At 40.2% G+C, this 12,602-nt stretch overlaps 1 long non-coding RNA gene across 2 annotated transcripts; it reads left to right on the forward strand.

The window, feature by feature from the left end:
- The first annotated feature begins 1,613 nt into the window (after positions 1-1,613).
- LOC136286047 (uncharacterized) lies at positions 1,614-5,129 on the forward strand. Of its 2 annotated transcripts, none has more exons than XR_010719707.1 (3): positions 1,614-1,792; positions 2,992-3,659; positions 4,689-5,129. It is a non-coding gene; the product is annotated as an uncharacterized lncRNA (long non-coding RNA). The 2 variants fall into 2 exon arrangements; XR_010719708.1 differs by lacking the exon at positions 1,614-1,792 and adding an exon at positions 2,020-2,214.
- Positions 5,130-12,602: the final 7,473 nt, after the last annotated feature.

The following is a 12,602-nucleotide window of genomic DNA, read 5'->3' on the forward strand; positions in this document are numbered from 1 at the left end:
CATTGTGAGATGCTCTGCCCAGAGGGAGGAACCAAGCATTCCAGCCTGGATATAAGCTGAGACTCTGAACACCAGAGGGGCGCTTACCCACTGGATTCCCAGAGGACCCAAGCTACCAGACCTTTCTACAGGATCACTGCTTCAGGAAGACCACCTCATCTGGACTGCTTCCATCACTACACTCAGGTTGTATTCTGACTCTGTCAGTGGTCTTTTGTGTTATTGCATCTATTTTATTTTACTTTCTTTCTTTTTTTCCTATTAAATTGTATCTCTGACTTGGAGCCTCTCATTTGTTGTGCTTTCAAACCACTACAGGGACTTAAACAATGACTATCAAATAGTCTGAAGAGAGAAATACTTTGGGTATTGATGCTTGCTAATCAGGCCACTTGAAATAAAGTCAACATCCTTGCCCAGAAATAGATAAATCCGCTGTGCAATCTTTGCCAAATCACAAAAATAAATTTTGTATTTTAGGCCACAAGAACCCTACAAGACATGTTTAGGAACAACCTGGTAATTTTTATGTGTGGTGTTAAAGTGTTTAACTTTTAAAAGATTCTTTTAAATTATTTGTTTCAGTGGAATAGTTTACCTAAACTAAAATTCAGACAGGCAGTCCATAGTAAATAAAGAAACCTTTTCAAATTGTCATTTCCTTGTCCCCATTTTGGCCCTGAATTCTTTTAAAGAGCAGTGGGATCAAGACACACAGAGGTACAGTAGAATATCTGATGAAGAAAGTGCCTCATAAGATTTTTTTTTTATTATTTTGGACTGATACGACTTTGCATTTGCAGTCTGGTCTGTCCATAAACCTCTTCAAAGGCCAAATATGGGGTGGGCAGTGAAATCAAGTTCCTGAACTGTTCTGACTCTTGAAGTTTTCGCAAGGCCTTGAACACCTACAGCGTCATTTTTCTGGATGTGGTTCAGGCAAGGAAGAAACATGACAGAAACTTTGTTCTAGTATTTATTAAGAAGAATAAAGCACAAAACTTATGACTATTCAATGACTAGTTATGCAAGTCAGTTGCCTGCTTCAAATCGCATTGTCAACAAAGAACACTTCTGTAGACAGGCTTATATTTGAAATCCCTAGGTCCCTCCCTGGATATAGTCAGGCACAACCATTCCTTTGCTACCAAGACAAGGCAGGAAAAGAAAAGGTCTGAAGACCTATGATAAGGGCAGCTAAATCCACCACTTGCTTGTAGCATTGGACCCCCTAAAGAAAAAAAAAAAACCAATCCCCTGACACCTGGGTCAGATAGATGGCAGTGGGGCATGAGTTGCCAGCCTCCTTCATCTCATCTGTGCATCCAGCATGGGGCTGCCTTTGGCCTTAGAGTCATGTACATATTTACATTACACAGCCAGGAAATACATCACGGTAACTCTGCAAAGCTACTGGGAGATCCTTTTAGAAAAAGGCCCTCAGATGTGGGAAAACAGATAGAGATAGCGCTACAGGTAATCCTGCCTCTGATATATTGCAGCTGTGTTAATTACCAGAGAGTGGGAACAGTCTTGCCCTCACAGCTGTGTGTGATAAGAGTGAGTTAGTGGGTAGAGAATGGGTTGGAGTCTGTTGGTTGTGCTGTGAGGAGGAAGGGATAGGAGGCCGTGTGAGGGACAGATCAGGTAAGCCACTGTATGAGGGACAGACAGGGTTAGGGGGCTGTGCTAGCAACAGGAAGCAGCGAGCTGGAACTGCAGCAGGAAGAGAAGAAGGAGCAAAAGAGCCAGAGCTGTGGGGAGCTGCCCATAGTATTGCTACGTAGGAAAGGTATGAAAGACTTCTACCTAACATGGTACTGATACTTGAGGCCTTCTGGAGTTTTTAAAGAAGTACTTTGAGTGCAGTGGCCATCTCGATTACAACACTTCGAAAGCTGAACAATGGCTTCTCCCTGACCTTGAGGGCTGGGACAGGGCTAATGAGAGCAGGAGAAATATCTGCACAATAGCCATTGTTAAGAGGAAACAACATTTTGTTCCTCAAATGCTTGGCAACTGAAGTTCATCCCACTCCCTGCCAGGAGAAGAGCCTTGGGAGCCACTGGCTCACCTCCAGCCCTGGGCTTTGGTGTCTCCCTGGGGACAGGAATGGATTATGGTCCTGTGGGTGGGCCCAGCTTGGCAGGGCCCATGGCCAAGAAAGAAGGTCTATGAGGAGCTGGGGGCCAGCACGACTGTGGTGTTGCAGAGGTAGGGCCTGACAGCCTCAGTGGGCTGATGTGTCATCCTGGGCCATGGGCAGGGCAGGGGAAGTGGTGGGAGGCCACCAGGAACAGTCTATGGGGGTGGCTCTCAGGCATCTGGCAGTGGCCCAGGCAGTGCAGTTAATGAAGGCAGAGTAGATGCTGGCTGTGCTTTCTTTCATAACTGTTTTTTAACCTTAGTTTTCTACCTTGGTCAAAAGGTCTACTTGACAAGAATGGAAACATGACTAGGGCTTTAAAATAAAATGTCTTGTACATCTTTTCAAGGAACTTGCATTGTGTTGAATATGTATTGTTCAAATTGTAATGCCCTTTTTAAAATTATTTTTAAGAAATAGTCCTTGAAAAAAGTCCACCCAGGAGAAGCCAAGCTGTCTATCCACAATCCTTGTAAAGTCCATAAAGTAACATATGGCTTATTTTCACCACCATTTGATGGTTACCTTTTAGCATAAATGTTAAAAGGACAATGGAAACATAACAAAAATAGTGCCCAAAAACTACTATTTTAAGAAATATTTGAAATGAGGCTTAACATTGTTGACAGCTGTGAATGAGCCCAGAAAACAAGGCAGATCCAGCAAGTATCACCCATCAGAGATGAGTGACACCCTCTGATTTAGCATCTAGCAAATAATATCAGCTAGCTAAAATGAAATTTTTATTTAACTGAAGACTGTTGCATGCCTGGGTTGTAGATAACAACAGCTCTCCTTTAAAATAACTTTCTGAAAATCTGTATAATTCCTTTTTTTTTTTACAGCGTCCAAAAGACTGAAGAAACATCAGCTAGTCCATCTTGCATTTAGTCAGGTGAAACACAGGGAAAGCATTTCTCCTGAAACAGCCAACTGCATCTTACAGAGTAGGGAATACATATCTCTAGACACTGACTGGGTCTGAAAAACGACTCTGTGGGTCATCCTGGGTTGCTGCCAGACCACAGCACTGACCAGATGCTGCAACAGGTGCAAGGTGCTTGGGGTGGCCATGGGATTCTGTCTTCACCAGTCTCACAGAATATCCTCACCAGCCAGGGTCTCACTGGATTCAGCAAGTCTGGTGATGGTGACCAGGTAAACCCGGAGCCACGTGGCTGCTCAGCATGATCACAGGGCCAGGACAGGGCTGAGATCTGGCCAGGTCAAGTCTGTAGGTCGTGGTCAGTGAGGTACCTCTCCAGGAGTAGCCATGCCTACAGCAATAGTCAGGCAGGCAATAGGCAAGGTCAGGCAGAGCGGCCACGAGTTCAACTGCAGCTCCAGGGAAAGAGAAGCTCTTTCTGTGCTGTGATCACAGTTTATTCAACCAACCCATAGCAAAGCTGTCCTGAGCACGTGTATCCAGACCCCAAGGAAGGGGAAGTGGTTACAGAGCCTGTATGATGAACAGCCACAGCTGCCTACACAAGCAGGAGTTTTTTACTCTAAGGTACAGTACTAAGTCAAAGCTTTCCCTCTAGTTAGGGTTCAGTGAGAATATAAGACTTTGATCAACATCCCCCATCCCTGGAAGTGTTCAAGGCCAGCTTGGATGGGACTCTGAGCAACCTGGGCTAGGGAAAGGTGTCCCTGGCCACCTCAGCAGGGCTGGAACTAAATGATCTTTAAGGTCGCCTCCAACCCAAATCATTCTGTGATTCTATTAACACCTTCAAGAAAAATAAAGGGAGAAAAAATGCTCAGTAAGAAGCAAAAGTAAACAGATGTGTAGAAAACCTGCAGAATGAATCCAGGAATGGAATTTTTTAGTTCAGAAAAATAGTATAAATAGTATAAATAGTATAAAGCAATGCTTGCCAAGAAAAGAGAAGGAAATGAGCAGTCCTGCATGCCCAGGTAGTTGAATAACAGAAGGATGAAAAATCACATACTCGACGAAAAATTATGGGAAGCATTAAGAGAAATTTTGTCATCAGGTAAAGTTATGCCCTGGAGCTCAGCATACTTCAGATTGGAAGTTTCTTCTAGAACTTGGCCTCTTGAAAGCTTTTCAATGCCTTGGTTCTTTATCTTCCCTAAAAATATTCTGACAAAATATTTTCACCTGGATTTGATCTCCACTGGTTTTGGAGTTTTACCATGTTTCTATAACTTCAAGACTGGAGATTTAACATCCATTTTGGCAATTCCTGATTGAAATTCCTTCAGCGAATCATATTTTTAGATGCAAATCCCACTGGAGGAATGGAAGGAACATTTCATTCTTAATGGAAACTTCTTGTACTATAAGCATTTTGACTCCAAATGTAATTTTGAAATAGTTATCCTTGTATGTTGTAATTCGGCCGACAACAGTGTAGGGATCAATAACTGCCTTCATTTGCTGTTTGTCTGACAACACAGAACATGTCCCTTAGGGGCCTATGCTTAAAACAAACGTTGTTGCTAAGAAACCCATTAAAGTGTGTTGTTAATTGGTGATGAATGGCCTTCTAATTCTTGGGAACATTTCTTACAGCTCTGTTTCTTGTGGCGTACAAATGAGACATCGTGTACTGGGAGCCGCTGATGTCAATGATACTGGTTTTTAAGAAGCACACACAGCAGGGGATGAGAAGGGCCACCATTATCAGATAAGGGAATTGCCTTTATTTGCTTTGGTGGTGGTGATTTTATTTGAGTGGCATCACAGGACTCTGTGTGACTGAAAGGAAGCAAGCTAGAAAACAGAAGCAGATGGGTTTCTCAGCCATGTGAATGAGATCATGTAAAGCATTCACGTTTGCACACGATTTCCCTAAGCCTGAAATACTTCTGCTTTCCTCAAACTTCCTCCTAGGTTCCAGTTTTGTTGTAAGAGCTAATCATACATATTAAAACATATAGTTTTAACATTTTCATGCATGCAGCTACTTATTCTCTTGGCCTTTCATCTGCTGGTTATTCAACAAGTCCTTGGTTTTTCCCCCAAATCTTTCTAGGTTGTAAATTGTTACTTAATACAAAGTTCATCCAACAAATTGTGTTCTTAATCACTAATCATTGTTTTGGTTTCTAAAAATCTACAACAGTTACACAAACTGGAAGCAGAGAAGAGAATAGGATTTAAGTAAAGCATGACATAAATCTTATATACACCTGTACCAGTGTTATCTCACATAGACTTTTCTGACAGAATACTGCATGTCTGTCTCAGGAAGTGTTAGCCAATGATTTGAAAACAAAACTGAGACATTTTTTAAGAATTTAGCAACTAATTTTTTTCATTTCTTCATGTCTGTATCTCTAGTTTTGACAAAAATTGCTTCTTCCAATTTATTCTTATATATTGGAAAGTGCAATGAAAAGGCCTAATAATATTACATAAAATATTTTATGTGAATCTTCTCAGACAGCAAATATTATGTTGGGGAGCATAGGAGAGAATTTATTTCTGAAATTAAAACAAAAGGAAGCATGTTGATGCAACTTACAACACTTTTAAAGCAAAAAAAATTCATTTTTTTTACATTTCTTTAAGTTTAAAAAAGATGGGTAAATTAAGTGATCTAATTTTAGTAAAAGAGTGTTAATCATTCTTCTTTCAGAAATCATAGAAATTTTTTGGATTGGTTTTATTTTAGTCTTGGAAAAATTTGGGTATTCAGAAATTTGATTCTGAATGCTTACGTAGCTGTCTTAAATGCTGATATTTGGAAGCCAAATCAGCATTGAATGGAAAGCAATCAAACCTTCCTGCTAAGTAGACAGGATTTTGGAAGGTTATTAAAATCCTATTGGTCACTTATAAAATCATAGAATCATTGGAAGTTGAAAGAGATCTTAAAAACCACCTAGTTCCAACCTCCCACTATGGGCAGGGACACCTTCCATTACACCAGGCTGCTCAATTCCCTGTCCCAGAAAACTCAATTTACAACAAAGAGGACACATTTTGTAGCATTCTTTCAGACCCCCTCCATGGTGCAAAGAAAAACAGTATAAATACAATAAACTGTCTTTTCAAATAGAAAATAATAATTGGACAGGATTTCCTCAGGAAGAAAGAAGAGCCTTTCTAGCTCTTTCCTCTGACAAATTTATTGGATGAGTGTGTTTGACAGGCCAGCATGGTCTATTTATCCAAAATAGGTATTTCTGCATTCAGTAATCTCTAACACAGCAGAAGCAAAATTAGAGTCACCTGGATCTCTGTACTCTTCAGTTACTATGAATTTTTAGAGTAAGCTATGGAGAATAGAAGGCACTGCTACTGCTGAGTTTTTGCACAGTGCTCTGCTTAGTATATCAGATATGTAGGAATGTTTTCATTTAGATAGGAAAGTAAAATGATCCAAGTTACTAATGGTTTTTTGCCATGTGAAAGACATTTTTTCAGATTGAGAACTGCTCTAATATTTGTCTCCAGAACCAATTGCTTAAGTTTCTACTTCATACAGAGAAGGATTCACATTGCTTTCAAACTTAGCTCCTGGAAATCTTAAAAGAGAGACTGAACGTAGAAGACAGTGGTCCCACTGCCATGTAACTTCATGAAGTTCCTTATGTTGTATTAACTCCTGAAAACTACTAAAATCTACTTAGGAGTATTAACTGTAATCTTCTTCTTTGACAAAATAACTTGGTCCCAAAGCTAACGTTCAGTTTAGAATAAGAGCCTGCGGTAGCCAATTACCACAGTGAGAAATTTGTTTCACCAGGAACATGTACAGAATGGCTTTGTTAATGAAAGGTAGTCCATCCTTTAATGGCCTCTTCCCTTGAAACAGCTCTTGCAATATACATATCAGTCAAAGCATATTATTGCCATGTTTAGTCAAAGATTAGAAGAAAAATTATCATCCATCTCTCCTCAAAGATATCTCTGGGTCAACAGTGCAGGAAACTAAAGTTACTAACTAGACGATGAAGGAATTCTGTAAAGAACTGTACATGACTGCTCCGACAAGATCTCTAAGCAGCACTGATACTTTCTTCAGTAAAATTAATCCCTAATCATTAATGCAAAACACGGAAAATCTGCAAGCTTTAACTTGACAGCAGCTCTGGCCACACAGCCTCTTACCACATGCCAGGCTTAGAACTTTAAGGGTAGAGAAACTTTAGCTTCTTATAAAGGTTTTTGCATTCCTCGCTGCTGCTGCTTCCTGGATAGTTTTTTTAGGAGCTGTGGAGGTATAGACAGTTGCATACACACAGCTGCAATCTGGAGAGTGATTGTGTGTTCAAAGAGAAACTGAGAAAAATACTCTCTTCATCAGGAAACAAAAATATTCAGTCAATGTGGTTGGTCAGCAATATGAAAGGTTCATACTGCCAACCCATGTTTCTGAAATTCCTTCATTCCCTCCAAGGACTGCTTGCTAACTATGAATCTTCCCTTCCCGATACAGGTTAACCTGTGGCCAGAGTCTAACATGCAACATGCTAATGTATCAATCTCTGAGGGTCCAGCCTTTGCAGAGAAGTGGCTAAAATCAATTAGCGCGATGGCATGATCGGGTATGTCTTGAAAAATCAAAATAGTTTTAATAAAGAACGAAAATAATACAAAAACAAAGGCAAAGCTGAGCACAGTATAGAGACAAGTCTTCTACTTGCTACAACACCTTGAAAAGCATGGAGTTTCTTTGTTCTTTCCTTAGTACTTAACAGCTTAGGTGGGCTTTTTGGCCCTTGGCTCAATGAGATGAACAACAGGCTTTGAGTCACATTCCCAGAGCCCGGTCCACACTTCTATGCTGACTCTGAGCTAGTTGCAATGAGAAACCCACAGAACCTTCCAGCTAAACTTCCTAAAATGTTCAAAGGTAAACTGAAACTCTTTCCCTATTTGGAAGCACCTGCTGGGTGTGGGAAATGCATTCCTACACCTTCCCTTCCCTTCTCTTCCTGATGCCTATTAAAATTAACTCTGACACTTAAAATGAAGCTGTACCTAAGTGGACGTAATGAAGAGATGTATTAAAGGTATTTCTTTGCAATGAAAACTTTAATTTTTTCTGGACCTTTTCATAACTTACCCTTATGAAAATGTCAGTGAGGAGACCTTAACTGCCTGAATCTACCATGAGTATTCAAAGTACAGCTGTGAGGAACTGATAAAAAGAAAAAGATTGTATGAGTGCCATTGCAATGTTAAAAAAGTTATTTAAAATAATATAACAACTGCTGCAAGCAACTTTTCTTTGCTATTTTTCGCTTTAGGGAAGCAAAATTTAAAAAAGTAAAAGTGGGAATCCATTGACACTTCTGTTTCTGATTTGATTTTTGACCTGTGTTGGTTTGGCAGATTCTGTTGACTTCACCAGAGACATTTGATGGTAATGTTTTTAAGGACATCTAAACAAGTTAGGCTCCTAAGTCTTAACTTAAAACTTTCAATAGTCTACTGGGATCCTAAATACCATTTTAAGTCAATTACACCTAAACTATCAAGGTCTGACCCTAAAAAAGGTGTTTATTTCCTACAGTAAAAGCTGAAATACAATTATGTACACGTGACTTAGGTACATCACCCTTGAGATTGAAAAATAACTACATGTTAAAAGAAGCAGCTCCTTCACCAGGCATAGTTAGTGCTGGTCCCACAGCTCAGTAGTGCAGTGGCTCTATGGCACCTTCTCTAGGCTACCAGCCTGAAGAAAAATGTCCATTTAGGAAAGAACTGCTTTGAGATCAACCTGTGGTAACCAGTTTGTTTTTTAAGGTTCAGCCACAACAAAGCAGGAATTCAGTATAAGCCTGGGTAGGACAGGCCAAGCTGAGCCTTTCTCCAATAGAATTGTTGGATCCCAGAAGTGAGGAGACCAGCAGAGGATTCAGTCCCACTTGCTTCAGCTGCTCACTGTCTCACTTTAGTGACCACACAAGGGCATGGAACAACTTCTGATGTCTTACTTAGACACCAAAAAATTTTAGGAAGGGGGAGATGTTAGGAAAGCAGCATATGCAATCTTATTTTGCTGGAAAAGGTACAGTGAATGAGGACCATGCCAAAAAGTCAAAACTTGTAGCAATTAAAATGTCTGTGCCATTTTCCATTGACATTTCTTCTCCCTGTGGTATCTGGTCTAAGATGGCCAAAGCAGTGCTCTATACATCAAGGCTGGAAAACTGGCTATTTGTTGTGTATTTTACTACTTTTTTCCTTTTTCCTTTTGTTAGTGCCAGAGTTGTTATGCCACTGGTAATTTTACTCCAATTGTTTTCTTCGCAGCTACTATGATGGTTCATGTGGGGCTGAGGCCTACGTACAGGCAACACACCCACTGGCATTTCCACTTCAGTCTTTCATTCTCATGTCCTTTGCCTCAATGTCTGACACATTGCAAGCTCTTACTTTCCATCTATACCTCAGCAGCACCACTGACAGTCAAACATGTAACTGAGCACTCCTGTGACACTGCATCAATCAAGTGCACACAGATCCCTTGCTGCTGTGTGACTTGAATGAAAGAGTAAAACTTGTTCTTAACTCAGATAATCCACTTTTACTTTAGGAAAGGAATCCATAGCTAAAAATGCACTGACCTACTTCTTCCATGGCTAGAATTTAACTGTTGACAGCATGTAGTTATATTCTGTTCCATTCAAGACAGTTTATATGTGCAGTTTATTTATGTTCTACCATGCAGGGATCTCCTGAAGCATCCCTTTGCACCTACATCAGCCCTCATACCAGGCTTTTCTGTCCTGTCACCCAGCTCTATGCCTCTAACCTGGACCAGGAAAGTAAAATAGCAATCCTAGTACTATGGATGTAGTCCAAGCAGTGTGATCCATAAAGGCCCACTAAGCATGGTTAATGAGAAATTTTAATTTCCACTACAGAATCCCTCATCTTTAATTATTCCTCTTTTCTGTTTGAAAATTCCATCTCAGAAAATGGACTTTGGCATTTTGGGGGGTAATGGTCTTGAAGTAAGTACATAAATAAAAAGAATACATAAACAGTCTTTTCCCAGCTCCTAGATGTGTTTGTTTTGGGGATTTTTTTTCCTATGTAACGTTTGCTATGGTTATACATGACAAAATTTGTCAGAGAAAGGTAACTATTGCTGGATGAGTCTTTTACCCTTGTCATATTATTTCTCTTTTCTTAATCACAAGAAATGAAGAAAAACAAAGCTGAAATGAAGTACAAAAACCTATAAACTATGAACTTTTGAATCTCGTAATAAGACAGGAGTCAGGCCCCACTGTTAGTTACATCAACAAAAAGCAATGAATTTTTCATTAACCACAAGACTAAATAATTCACTGAGAGGAAAGGGAACCAGGAGAACAACTTCAGCTCAGCTGAAACTTCACCCCCACAGCACAAATCTTCTTTTCTCCTGTGCTCACACTCCAGAAAAATCCTTATCCTCAGACAGCTTGGTATGTAGAATGGAGTACACACTTCACTTCTGCTGAAACCCCTCAGCTACGTGGAAAATGTGTAACTCTTCACGGGAACTGAGACTGAAACCCAGGTGACCTCTGCCCCCAGTGCAGCTGGCTGAAGATCTGCCTCAATACAAGTAGGTGGTCCTGGTATATTCAAGTCTTTTGAACAGAGTGGAAAGGCTGCAATCAGAGGGTGAAAGGAAGTGAAAAACTGCCCATGATATTGAGCCTCTTCTCCCAAGAGGCCAGCGGTGAGGATCTGAGACACTTGGCGGGGATCTGCAGGACTCTGAGGACATTGGAAAAGCATCCTCAATTCAAACAGCAAAACCCAGATTAAATGGTTTGGAAAAAGGAACACCAACCAGACATTAGATTAGCAAAATAATATATTGTTGGGGAAGATTAATCAGGGAACCCTTATAAATATGGTTGCTTAGCAAAAGATTCTGAAAATATGAAACCTACAATTGAAATAGAAATGGAAGCTTACTTTGAGTTGTAGGATACCGAGTCTTAGTTACTACATAACCTGAAAACAGTAGCCTTGCCAGCTGAAGGAGAATCCCTTTTGATTGAACAATACTTTTCTGCTGGCTAAGGGATCCAAAAGTCAGTGTAACAAAACAGAAAAGTCGAAAGAGTAATTTTTAGAATTTAAAACATAACACAGTATGGTAATGTAGTAGTTCTTATAGGCTGTATGTAGATTCTGTAGGATTTTGTGTCTTGTATTGGTTGGTCACTGTAAATTAGAATATTCATCACAAAAGGAGGTGTAATGTATTGTAACAAGGACTTCGCTCTTCTCTTCCTCTTCCCTCTCTTAGCACTCTTATCTCTGCTCTCTTCCCCCTGCTCTCTGACCCCTGCCACCTTGCTCCCTCGCTCCCTTTGCTCTTAACTCTTACCCTCTTGTTCTTTCTCCCTCTCTCTTTGGGACTTCCTTCAGCCGAGGCTGGTGGCTGAAGGCAAGGCCCTTTTTACCCACGACCCTTGCAATAAAACCACGTATTCTAGAACATCTTAGGTCAGCAGAATTCCTTCTCCCTGCTGTCCAGAAATGTTCCTACAATGTATGTTCTGACAAAAACAAACAAACAAACAAAAACCCAAAAACCAAAAAACAACAACAAAAAACCCAAAACAAACAAAACAAAACAAAACAAACAACAACCTGCATGCTAAGAAAGAGAAAAAGATTTCACTGTAAATCTCTGGGGTAGTATCTCAGTAATACCTTGCCTTCATTTAGGTCAGCAGTGGAATACTTATCAGACCACAGAGGGCTTCACGGAAGTGTGGAAAATTAGCTGAGACTTCTATTTCACAAGACTTTTAGGAGACACTCAAACCTCATTCTAAGGAACTTGTAAATGTGTCTCAAGGTGAAACCTTTTGCAAGCATTTGTTGGACAGACACTGTGATAATTGAGGCAGTGCTGTGACTCCCCTCATGTATCAGGAATTACAGTTTTTCTCCCACTCCAGATGCAGCTATTTTACCTTACAGACTTACAGAAGGTTATTTATTTAGAACCTTTACTAGGGCCCACAAGGAGTTAATATTAAATTCATATTAATTGAAAAGAATGTTTTCATACAGATTTTTTTTTAAAATTCCTGCTTTCTGGGCATGCATTTGTTAACCAAAAATTGGCAAAAATACAAAAAATTATAATGGAAACTAATTTCCCTGAAGGAATAATTAAATCTTTCTCCTCCCTTTTGTCTCCCTATTTGCTCCTTCCTCTTGCTTCATGGGCTCCAGTACAGAAGCTTTTAATTGTCTGGATTGTCAGGTTTTGACATCCTAATCTCGCGCTTCAAGGAGACTTGCATTTTAGTAACTTTGCATCTGAACACTAAACATCTCTTGGTTCACAACCCTCCTGCAGCTGAGCCCCAGTTTACATCAGTGCTCCAGTTTGCATGTCTTGGCCCCTCTCCTGCTCTCCGTGGTGTAGATAAGTAGCTCAACAACCTTCCCCAAAGTCATTCTCTTCTTTTTAATTTGACAGTCAGGATTTCATCATCTGCA

This window comes from Chamaea fasciata, unplaced genomic scaffold (assembly GCF_029207755.1).
Source record: "Chamaea fasciata isolate MVZ Bird 193981 ecotype frontalis unplaced genomic scaffold, bChaFas1.0.hap1 SCAF_2, whole genome shotgun sequence".
NCBI lineage: Eukaryota > Metazoa > Chordata > Aves > Passeriformes > Sylviidae > Chamaea > Chamaea fasciata.